At 41.9% G+C, this 11,995-nt stretch overlaps 1 long non-coding RNA gene across 1 annotated transcript; it reads right to left on the reverse strand.

Annotated features, from left to right (window-relative positions):
* Nucleotides 1-650: 650 nt before the first annotated feature.
* On the reverse strand, nt 651-2,157 carry LOC120435235. The gene is made up of 3 exons (XR_005609594.1): nt 1,967-2,157; nt 1,088-1,144; nt 651-708 (listed from the first exon to the last, which is right to left on the reverse strand). It is a non-coding gene; the product is annotated as an uncharacterized LOC120435235 (long non-coding RNA).
* Between the last annotated feature and the right edge of the window lie 9,838 nt (nt 2,158-11,995).

The raw sequence follows: 11,995 nt of genomic DNA on the forward strand, positions 1-11,995 counted from the left end.
GCACACATGAATGCACGTACATTTACACACATCCAGAAATAACCTTCCACAAATCAACCAAATTCCAAGAAATCCAAACATGGCAATGCTTGCACATACATGTGATTATGCGCAGAGGTCCACCCTACCAGCCAACCTCAGATCTCTACGCAGGCACACATGAATGCACGTACATTTGCACACATCCACAGATAAACGACCCCACAGAAACCAAATTCCAAGAAATCCAAAAAAGTAATGTTTGCACACACATGTGATTATGCGCAGAGGTCCACCCTACCAGCCAACCTCAGATCTCCACGCAGGCACACATGAATGCACATACATTTGAACACATCCAGAGATAAACTACACCACAGAAACCAAATTCCAAGAAATCCAAACAAGAAATGTTTGCACACACATGTGATTATGCGTAGAAGTCCACCCTACCAGCCAATCTCAGATCTCCACGCAGGCACACATGAATGCACATACTTCTGCACGCATCCAGATATTGACATACACACACACGTGGTGAGTCTCCACCTGTTACAGGTCAGTGCAGCCTGGACTGTCTCGAGACAGACCAGACCACCTGCACCACAGACACTTCAAACCTCATCTCAGGACAAAAACCAAAAGAACAACATAAAAAAGGATAAAACTTACCTTAGAAACATGCTGTGTTATAGGCGACAGCAGCACTGCAGAGGTGAGGACAGGCATCTGTTTGAAGTAGACAAAACAGTAAGCATAGTCATACAGAGACATACACACACACAGGCTCCGAAAGCCTAGCCAGCAAATAAAGGAGAAAAAACCCAGACCGGGCCGCCTGGCCACACTATATTAAGGTGGCACCGCCCCAGGTGTGTAAAAGAAAGCAGAAAAACCCAGACCAGGCCGCCTCGCCACCCTTTAGGTGGACCTCCCCCAGCCTCCAAAAGCCTGGAGGCATTTTTTTACTTGCACAATTTATCAGTAAAGTTTCAATCTCTGTTATCACCCCTAGACTAGACCGGCTGCACCGCACAGACACAGACACTACAAACCTCATGTCTGGAGAAAAACCACAAGAACAACATCAAAAAGAAAGAAAACGTACCTTAGAAACATGCCAGGTTAGAGGAGACGGCAGCACTGCAGAGGTGAGGACAGGCATCTGTAGACGAAACAGTAAACATAGTCATACAGACACATACACACACACACACTCCGAAAGTCTACCCCCCCCCCAGGCATGGGAAAGAAAGAGGAAAAAACCCGGAAGCTGGTCAGAGATGATGGAAAGATGGATGGAGCTAAATACATGGGAATCCTGGAAGAAAACCTGTTTGAGGCTGCAAAGGACTTGAGCTTGGGATGGAGATTTACCTTTGCCCACAAACAATCTTATGGTAAATGGCCTGTATTTATATAGCGCTTTTATGGTCCCTAAGGACCCCAAAGCTACATATCCAGTCATTCACCCATGCACACACTGGTGATGGCAAGCTACGTTGTAGCCACAGCCACCCTGGGGTGCACTGACAGAGGCGAGGCTGCCGGACACTGGCACCACCGGGCCCTCTGACCACCACCAGTAGGCAACGGGTGAAGTGTCTTGCCCAAGCCGGGGCTCGAACCAGCAACCTTCCGATTACAAGGCGAACTCCCAACTCTTGAGCCACGATCGCCCCACTCCATCTTATGGAGGAAAAACATTGCCATAAATTTCTGTCAGAGCAAAATCTCTCTCTCTCTCTTACGTATTTGCTCCTCACCACATCCTATTCCTAACCTAGCCTAGCAGTCATATATAGCTTTTAATTAATCCTGCATTTTTTTTTTTTGGTCAAAGACATTTCTCACCATGAAATTACTCGATAGCTTAAAACATGAACAGATTCACTGAGTAATCAGAAAAGTTTAGCATGAATCTGGACATTAGATTTAAGATTTAAGTTTTAAGCTTATCAAATATCACTTGGTAGAAGCTCCTTACTGTTTGAAGAAATCTGCTGTCCTCTTTTGCCTGCATCTTTTTTTCCATCGAAGACTGACGTTATTCCATGTTAATTAGTTTTTCTCCGTGAAAAACACAGCAACTCATTTTATTCCTGGGCGCCAGAGAGTCGAGCTCCGGATCTCAGCAGAAACGTGCCAATAAAAGTTGGCACTTTTCAAACTGATACCAGGTTGATCCAGGTATCAGTTTGAAACGCGTTCTCCTCCGTGACGTCACGGTCGGAACGCATCTGCGTAACCATGGTTACAGCGGGACGCTTTGGCGCCCTGCTGCTCAGCAGCTAATGCTCAGTTAATATATAAATACTCCAGCTCTAAAACCAAGTAAAATAAATATACTGTATATGTGTATAGTGTGCTGCGTAAGCGTTCAATTTCTAGAAGAGGCTGTAAGACGGACAGAGTTAAAAGGTGACCGATAGCAGCCATACTGAGGTGAGTTGTTGAGGATATGTCGAGCTGTCGATAAGCACGGCTGTTTTTGTGCTCTTATATACTGTTAGCCTGTTTTGGCTGGCGTTAGTGAAGCTGTTTTCAACTGTATGTAACATTGTTGAACTCTAATGTCTAATGAATAAAGTCTCGATGTGACGATGTGAGCATGTAATTGTAATCCTGTGTTAATTTAAGCGTTTGGTACCGTTTAATATCCAGTACATCTGTTTGGTGTTTTGTTATAACATGCCCTGGAATAATTTTAAGTTTTACAATACCGCTGATTTACGACTCTTTGGTGACAGTCAACTGGGGGAGTTGACATGGCGGGTCTCAGAGCTAGCTTATGTGAGCCAGCGGGGATATCTGTACATGCAAGTAGCCTTAAAATATTGATTATTCATTCTCCTGCTAGGTAAGAATTTGTGTTTTATACGTATATTGTTTCTTTCCATATGTTATCGTTTGGTTATGTTATGATGTGTGGTTAATGATTATTAGTGTGCTAATCGTGAATAAGCTAGTAAGCTTGAAAATTAGCAGCCATGTTATGTTGTGCATTTGAACTAGCAGACTGCACTGTTGTTGCTTAGGGGCTATGAGCACACAAGGGCTGTATCCCAATTCAGGGTCTGCAGCCTTAAAGTACGCAGCCTCAACGATCCTCAAGGGCCGCGTACTTAAAGACCGCTAAGGCCGGAAGTGCGAGGCTTGTGAAATGGGACGGTCTAGCCTCCGTCGCGCTGCCCAGGTTGCCTTGCAACCATGATAGCTGGAAACGTGTGGTTGACAGAAATGAAGGAGAACATATTTTGTTCATTTGTTTGTTTGTTTCTACATGAACTTTGTGTGATTTGATAAGTATCTGAGGGTGAGACCACAGGACTGTAAAACATGATTGTTGGGCTTCATATACTGAACAGTCATTTAGAATTAGCTAGTAAATAACAATTAGCTAATGTTTATGAGACTAAAGTCAGTGTAAATATGATATGGCCAATATTATAGTTATTATATTAATCATTATTAGTTATTACAGCAGTGAGTTTGAACTCTCAAATCAAATCACCTTTATTGTCACATCACATGTGCAGGTACACTGGTACAGCACATGTGAGTGAAATTCATGTGAGTGAACTCTGTGTCAAATACTGAGCTTCAGTAAAGATTCCAGTTGCAGTTATTTATATGTCCTATCACCTTAAATCTTCACTCAAAGACAAGTATCTTTGACAGTGTATATACAGATGTATTATATATAAGAGACAAATGTTGTTCTTTCAATATGTTGACATTACTAAATTTGGCTCAATGCTTACATATATGTGTAAAAAGAAAATGTACGAGCTGTGATAACTGTTTTTGATAGAATGAAGAGTAGACTGATATATTAAATATTCCTTTATTGGGTGAGAAAATCAGACCATGTCATAACTGCTTTAAGTCATACAGAATAGATATCAGAGCCTTAAACAGGCTGACTTCTGCTAAATGGGTCAAACTGGGCAGAAAGTCTACAAACACATAACATCCTTATAGAATATGATGTAACACTATAGATCAACTTACCTCAGAATATATAAAGCATATAAACAATTACAGCAATATGATGCAACAAACACAGCAGTGCTACTAATCCAAAATACTCAAAGCTTCATAGAACTGAAACAAACATTTATTTTTAGCTCCATTCTGCTGCTGATACATACTTTAGGTTTCTGAATATTAAACTTGTTGCTGCCTTTCATAGTGTGTAACTTGAAGGCCCTGAGTACTTTCTCCCACACTGAAAACACTGAAATGATAACATTATTTGAACATTACCTAATAAGACTGATTCAGGACAGACAATTAGTTATGTTAAACTTTCCTAGCAGTCCTTCACAAACAGGGAACAGTCTGTCTATTCTCTCCATCTGTCAGCTGCTGCTGGCTCTTCCTCCTCCTCTTCCTCACACACTGCTGAGTTTGTCCTGGTGGATCATCAGGGGTGCAAAGCCTCACAGATGATGTGCAGCAGTGGGTCCCTCAGTCTGTCCTCACTCTGGACACTTGCAGTTGTTACACATGGAAATCAAATGTGGGATAAGCTGCAGGATTCAAACACAAGTGTAACTTATAAATACATGTTCATACTTTTATTCCACAATCAGAGAGAAAGAAACAGAGAGAGAGTGCAGGACAGACAGACAGGTGACAGTCTCAGGTGTACACACTGCTACAAAACAGCACAAGAGAGAGGAGGATTTAGTGTTTGTGTTATTACGAGTGCTAAACAAGAAGAGTTCCCAGATGGTACAGTGGACACATGTGTGACTCCTGTGATTAAAGCATCTTTCTTTCAGCTTAACGAGTGAACCGTCAGCTCGTTCAAACACACGTTAAAGTCCGTTTGGCTCGACACCACCGAACAGAGGCAGCAATATAACATAGCGAACATTAACAGTGCAGTGAATCCTGCTTGTGCCGTCATATTCAGGACTGCAAACCGAGCAGCATCACTGACTTTCAGCTTGTTGTGTTTGTGGACATATGACTGACTTTAATTATCCATAAAATCATCACATCTCTGTAAGACTATATTACAGAGATGTGACTATTATTTTAAAGGCTTTAAAACCAAGTAAACGCTGAACGTACAAACATCACTAACGGCAAATAACTTTGCCGCCACGTGGCCAACAGTAATGTTTTAATGTTCCTCATTATTAAACATTTGCACATAAATAAGTGACATATTATTCAGTACTTACTTTTAACAGTTTACTCTTCGCTAGTGATGCGCGAATCATGAACGAATCGTTCAATACTCGAGAATCACTTTACTGACTCGTGAATCATGATTCACAAGCGCAACTGACTCACTGACTCATCCCTGTTGCTGTTAGCAAACTAATTTCATTAGTAGAAATATATCTAGCTTATAATTCAAATTGTGAAGAAAAACACAACATCCAGTATCTTAACAAAACATTTCTGCTCTGAACTGGAAGAAAAACCCTGAGTAGAAGCTCACATCAAGACAATAGCTCCTCGGTTCACAGTAGCATCGCTCTGCTAACATGCTAACAGCACATTTGAGCTACTCACCCCTCCCTTCCTGCGCTGAATCGTAGGGGAGCAAAATCACTCAGGACTCACTAACCCCCTCCTGTGCTGAATCGTGGCGTAAGCAAATGACTCAGGACTCACTAACCCCCTCCCTCCTGTGCTGAATCGTAGTGTAAGCAAATCACTCAGGACTCACTAACCCCTCCCTCCTGTGCTGAATCATAAAGCGCGCGAATCACTCATGACTCGCTCACCCCTCCCTCCTGTGCTGAATCATAAAGCGCGCGAATCACTCATGACTCGCTAACCCCTCCCTCCTGTGCTGAATCATAGAGCAAACGAATCACTCACTCACTCACTCACCCCCCTCCCTCCTGGCTCGCAGCTACTTCTTCTTCTTCTTGGTTGGCAACCAATGTTAAGGCACTACCGCCCCCTGGCTCACAGCTCAGTGGACATTTAGATGAGAAAATATATATTTGACACATGTAAGGACAATACTAATAAAATAAAAATAAACAAAATAAATATTCCTTTAGAAATTCTTTTTGCTCTTTTTTTGCTATATAAAATAGTTGTTTTCTTTAAGAATCACTCATCTTAGCAGTAGGATTTACATTAAAAGAGAAACAAATTTAGTTTGAGTGAAAATGTACATTTTTGGCACTCTCTGGTCAACTGACTCAGTGACTCAAATGACTCAAAAAACCCGATTCACTTTGGTGAGTGACTCATTAAAACTCGATTCAGTAAAAAGAATCAAATTTACCATCACTACTCTTCGCCGCTCCGCTTCTGCCATCTGTGGCAAAATTATCCACACCGACTGCCGCGCTATGAATTGTGGGATATGTTGGGCCACAAAGTGTACACCGCCACATCCTTAAAATTCAGGGAAATGAAGGACGCATTTGAGGGCTGCATTTCGAGCAGCCTTTGAATTGGGACAGCCTTCGTCGCATCGCTGTGATGTAATCGGCCTTAAAATGCAGCCTTTAAGGCTGCAGACCCTGAATTGGGATACAGCCAAGGTCTGTAGCTGTGTCAGAGCAAGCTTGTGTGAGCCAGCAGTGATATCTGTACACGCAGTACCCTTAAAATAGTCGTGTTTTTTAAAATTTTGCTGGCCAGCTATTTTCTTATTTACAAAGGCTATATGGAGACATTTTTATGGGCTCAAATTGTGGTCATAAATATGTTGTACTTGTAAATTAGTTTTGTACTTGTAAAAAAAGATTTGTATGTGTAAAAAGAATTTGTGTATGTGTAAAAAAGATTTGTGTGTGAAATACATGTGAAACTCTGCACTCAAGTTTCAAGTTACAAGTACGAATTTTGACCTTATTTTTCTTCCTTTCATCTAATTGGTCAATGTCATGTCAATCACAAATTTAACTATCCAATCAGAGACCAGATGGGTTTGGCTGTCGGAGGGGCGCTTTTGATTTATACTGATTTATAAGTACAAAATATTTATGACCACAATTTGAGCCCATACATTTTGGTTATTGCCACAGACTCTTACTGCAGAAGGAGGATCTTGTGGTTTTACAACTCATGGACTGAGGCTATGTCCACATGTACACGGGTATTTTTGAAAACGATTTTTATATGCGTTTGCACCTTTGGACCACACGAAAACAGAGATAAAAATTCCTGCCAGGGTGGAGATTTTCGAAAACTCCGTTTTTGCCTTTACACGTGGAAGAGGAAAACGGAGAAAACACAGCGTCAAAGGTGTGCGCCTTTTTTGACGTCACATTGTGCGCCATGTTATTGTTTCGGTGAAATGAATTTCTACAATGGCGGACTTAGACAAAATACTGTTACTGTTAATTTTACTCTCTGCAGTGTTTAAATGCTTACATGTACACGCACAGTTACTGTCCCTCCACACATAGGACTCAGTTCTGGGGCCCGTTCTTCGTACCTCGCTAAGTAAGTTAGCCGGATTTGAATGTTGACGATTTCGCGTGATCTTGGATCGTTCGGTTCTCCGAAGCTCATCTGGGACTTGCTGTCATAGCAACAGATCCGTGGCGTAAACCTGCTCGGGAGCAGGTTTACTTTATGTAAACAGGATTAGATCGCGGCCACTCAGGTATGTCCGCTGCAGTTATATGAAAGCAAGAGCGATATTTCGCCACTGTTTTACCATAAATAAATATTATCAATGTAACTAAAGATAATGCAGCATTTGATTCTTTTATTGATTTCATACAGATACATACAGGTCATTTCCGAAAAAAAGGGAAATGTACTATTAATCATCCTATGTCATGTAGTAGATCATGTCAGATGTAATTCATATTTTAGAGTATAGTAAATTACTACGTGCAATCAAGATGAGAGACCACGACTATAAAAGCGAAGGTGGATTTGGGAAGTCTGTCGCAGCCATGTCCTGTCCGTTTGTACGCGAGCAAGGAAGGTGCAAGATTGATAAGGAGAGTTTACAGAATTTAGCGTATATTGCGGGATAGACAGGATCCTTTAGCTCAGCGCGACAGTGTGCTCATAGAGAGATATCGATTCTCCCGTGAGGGTATTATTTACTTTCTTCCTCTCTCTCTCTCTCTCTCTCTCTATATATATATATATATATATATATATACTTACTGTACTGTATATACTTACTCCCGACTTACTGTGCATGCTTCAGTCACCCCTTGCATGGGAACAGGTAAAAGTGATGGAGTGTTATGTCAAACTACACACAAAAAACCCACAATGTCAATAAATGTCACAGTACAAAAGGGGTGTGACGAGGGGTGCAGGACCACCACCTGTCTTTATTTGCTCTGCCCTTTTCTTGGTTGCTGTTATAAACAAACAAACAGATTATTCCAGGGTCTCTTGTCATAGACTAAAAGCAATATAAGTGATAAATATTACCATTCTGTAGAATATTCTTATATTTCACTTTTACTTTTTCCCATGTTCTAGTGGGTCCTGTTGTGGCTCTAATGTGAAAGAGGATATGATGTAATATAATATAATGTGGTATAATATAATATCACATGATATAATGTAATATCATGGATCACTTACGAGTTTAATTTGTCAGCAACTTTCTGCCAGCCCTCTCTCCTTGCTTTTGCAGCCTTTGCAGTGTTCCCCTGCGTTTTAATTAAACTCTGAAACTCCTGATATCCCTCAATCAAGAGTTCTTGCTCTGCTGCCATGAAATACTGAGCGCGCTCCTTCGACATCTTCACCGACCAATCACAGGGTTGCCGATCAATGTTTCTACTATCGATGCGTAGCCCCTTTTAAGCCACCCAGTGATCTCAGATTACTTCATCCAGCTATACTAATCGTCAACAACAGGTGTGTTCGGAGAACCGGATTAGCGAGCTCAAAGTTAGCGCGATGATTTGATCTTGGATGTGTCATTTGATCTTGGATGTAGTAAGCGAGGTACGAAGAACGGGCCCCTGCTTGTATGCCCCATCTTTGTTTACTCTTTCCCACCCAGGCTTCTAGACTTCTCATTGGCCAACATTTCTACAGGTTAGGAGTATATCGCCACCTGTTGCTTCGGCCTGTTCCTGGGATTTTTTTAAATAACGAAAACAAAAAATCTCCGTTTTCAAAAATACCCATGTACATGTGGACGTAGCCTGAGAAAGGACTCAATAAGTAATATGTTCACATATTCCAGGGTTAAACACAAGTGAGACTCAATCTGATATTAAGTGAAGTGTTGGTAACTGATGCCAGTGTTTTTCTTCTTTCTCCCTGTTTAAATCCCATTCATATTAGGGACCCTAATTTTATCCTGCTACAAACATATTCACCCAGTGTTAGTTAAGTTTCCTGTAAACTAAACATGTAAAGCGGATGTGAGAGAGGCTGTGGTGAAGTCCTGGAGTTCTTAAGGACGTACGTGCTCCAGTCCAGAAATTTGTATGAGATATTGGACACAGGTGGTAAAATGCTGTAACACCCTGAATAAATTGTCCTTTCTTGTTACAGATGTTGTTTCAGTTATTCTTTGGTAAGCTGACAGCAGACGTTGGCTATTATGCGAGATGCACTGGTAGACATGCAGGGCCACTCATCTACTGCAGGAAAACAGTTGTGACTTACAGTAGGAGCGAGCTTGCAGGATGGTGTTTGTTATCTGTGTGATAAACCAATACTGCCTTAGAATTTGTATAAGATTGCTGCTATTTTGCGCCATGGGCTTTGCCATGTCGCAACAGGAGGGAGATAATGAGTAGTTTATACTTTAAGATTAAATACCCTTAAAAAAAAATAAATAAATTTTTGCAGGTCATGTATGATATGTTGCAAGCACAATTCTCAGGGTAATTTGAGACCTAAGAGAGGGAAATTCCCCAGACCCGGTCACCCATTTCAAGTTATTCACATGGACTTTATAGAGCTGTCCAACTGTAATAACTATAAGTACTGTTTAGTGATAGTGTGCCCTTTTTCAAAGTGGGTAGAAATTGTACCAACTAGGGAAGCAGATGCCATTTCGGTTGCCAAAGCAATATGTAAGAATATCATTTGGAACACGGGATTCCCGAGACCATTTATAGTCATAGTGGTCCACATTTTGTAGATGAAGTGATTAGATTAATGGCACAACATCTAGGGATAACACTAAAACATCATTGTTTATATCACCCACAAAGTGCAGGGTTGGTAGAGAGAACTAATGGAACAGTAAAGTTAAGACTTAGGAAGAGACGCAGGACATGGTTAGACTGTATAGAATTAGTTAAGATGTATACGAATGTACATGGGGATTACTCCAACAGAGAATGGTGTGACTCTTTGAGATTATATATGTTAGAGCATTTAGAGTTCTAATCTTCTGTAGTGATGATAGGAGAGCAGAAGAGAGAGCATATTAGCAGATTAGATGCTTAAAATGTTTAAAAGTAAAGAAGTCTTGAGAACAAATGATCTGCCAGATGATTCTGTTTCTCCGCAGGAGCAGAGTCTGAAGTCTGGAGATTGGATGTTGATAAGGCCATGGAGAGGAAGTGCTGGTCCAGTCCACGGTGGGAAGGTCCATATCGGATGCTGCTGACGACGCCCACAGCAGTGAAGATCGCTGAAAGAAACACTTGGATACATTAAGCACACTGCAAGAAGGTGACACACATCCAGGCCAGCTGGCAGGAAGACCGGGTACAAAGGGGGGGGAAAGCCTCCAGGGCCCCTCGTCTCAATCCGGTGAAGAAACCAACTGAGCCACAGGTACTCATCAGAATGGCTGGGAATGTGCTGTGCACCTTCTTGTGCCTGTGGACCCAGAGTGGGATGACAGGAGCGCACTGGGACAGAGCAAACCACACCCAGTACCCGCATGGGGTTTTCAACAACTACTGGTGGCAGTTTGTGAACACAACCGCTCACATAAAGAACAAGACCAATGGTTATGCTTGTGATGCCACTGGCTACACATTCTTCTGGACTGTGGCCATATAGCATCACTGAGAGCGAGACAGTTTGTTTGGTTGCCTTAGCAACACATCCAGGAGTAAACGTACTTGGAACACTGCCAACTTTTCAACTTCTGAACCTGACTGGACGGTTGGTTCACCAGTAGCTGGGAAGGTGAACTGCTCTGGTACGACAGACCTGATAGTCTGACTCCAAGTATCAGACTTGCTGCAGGACATTGAACAGCTAAACGAACTGGAAACAGGCCAGTTGCCTATGTGTATGAAGGGCAATGGATTAGTCCAAGTTGGAGATTTACCATGAAATCTGAGCAACGTCACCTATTCTTTGTGTCCTCTGCAAGAAGGATGCAAACAGAGAAGCCTTTTGTCTACATTTACATCATGAACACTTCTCTAAGCTGGTTGAGGCTTTGAGCCAAGAAGATCAAAACAGCTTCATCCAATTTCCTTTACAAAGCTTTTCCTGTGGTGACAACAGGACAGGAGAAGAGTTGTAAATGCAGATAATTTACCAGTTGACTCTAACCCCCACAGGATGCCTATAGTGAAAAGATCTGGGGGTGTTGATAGGAGTCATAAAGAAGGGTGTTGACCAGGCTACAGCTTTGAAGTTAGCTGGGAGCCACATGGACAAACGATTCAATTCAATTCAATTTTATTTATATAGCGCCAAATCACAACAAAAGTCGCCTCAAGGCGCTTTATATTGTACAGTAGATAGCACAATAATAAATACAGAGAAAAACCCAACAATCATATGACCCCTATGAGCAAGCACTTTGGCGACAGTGGGAAGGAAAAACTCCCTTTAACAGGAAGAAACCTCCGGCAGAACCAGGCTCAGGGAGGCGGCCATCTGCTGCGACCGGTTGGGGTGAAAGAAGGAAAACAGGATGAAAGACATGCTGTGGAAGAGAGACAGAGATTAATAACAGATATGATTCGATGCAGAGAGGTCTATTAGCACATAGTGAGTGAGAAAGGTGACTGGAAGGAAAAACTCAATGCATCATGGGAATCCCCGGCAGCCTCGTCTATTGCAGCATAACTAAGGGAGGATTCAGGGTCACCTGGTCCAGCCCTAACTATATGCT

Source organism: Oreochromis aureus, linkage group 20, assembly GCF_013358895.1.
Source record: "Oreochromis aureus strain Israel breed Guangdong linkage group 20, ZZ_aureus, whole genome shotgun sequence".
NCBI lineage: Eukaryota > Metazoa > Chordata > Actinopteri > Cichliformes > Cichlidae > Oreochromis > Oreochromis aureus.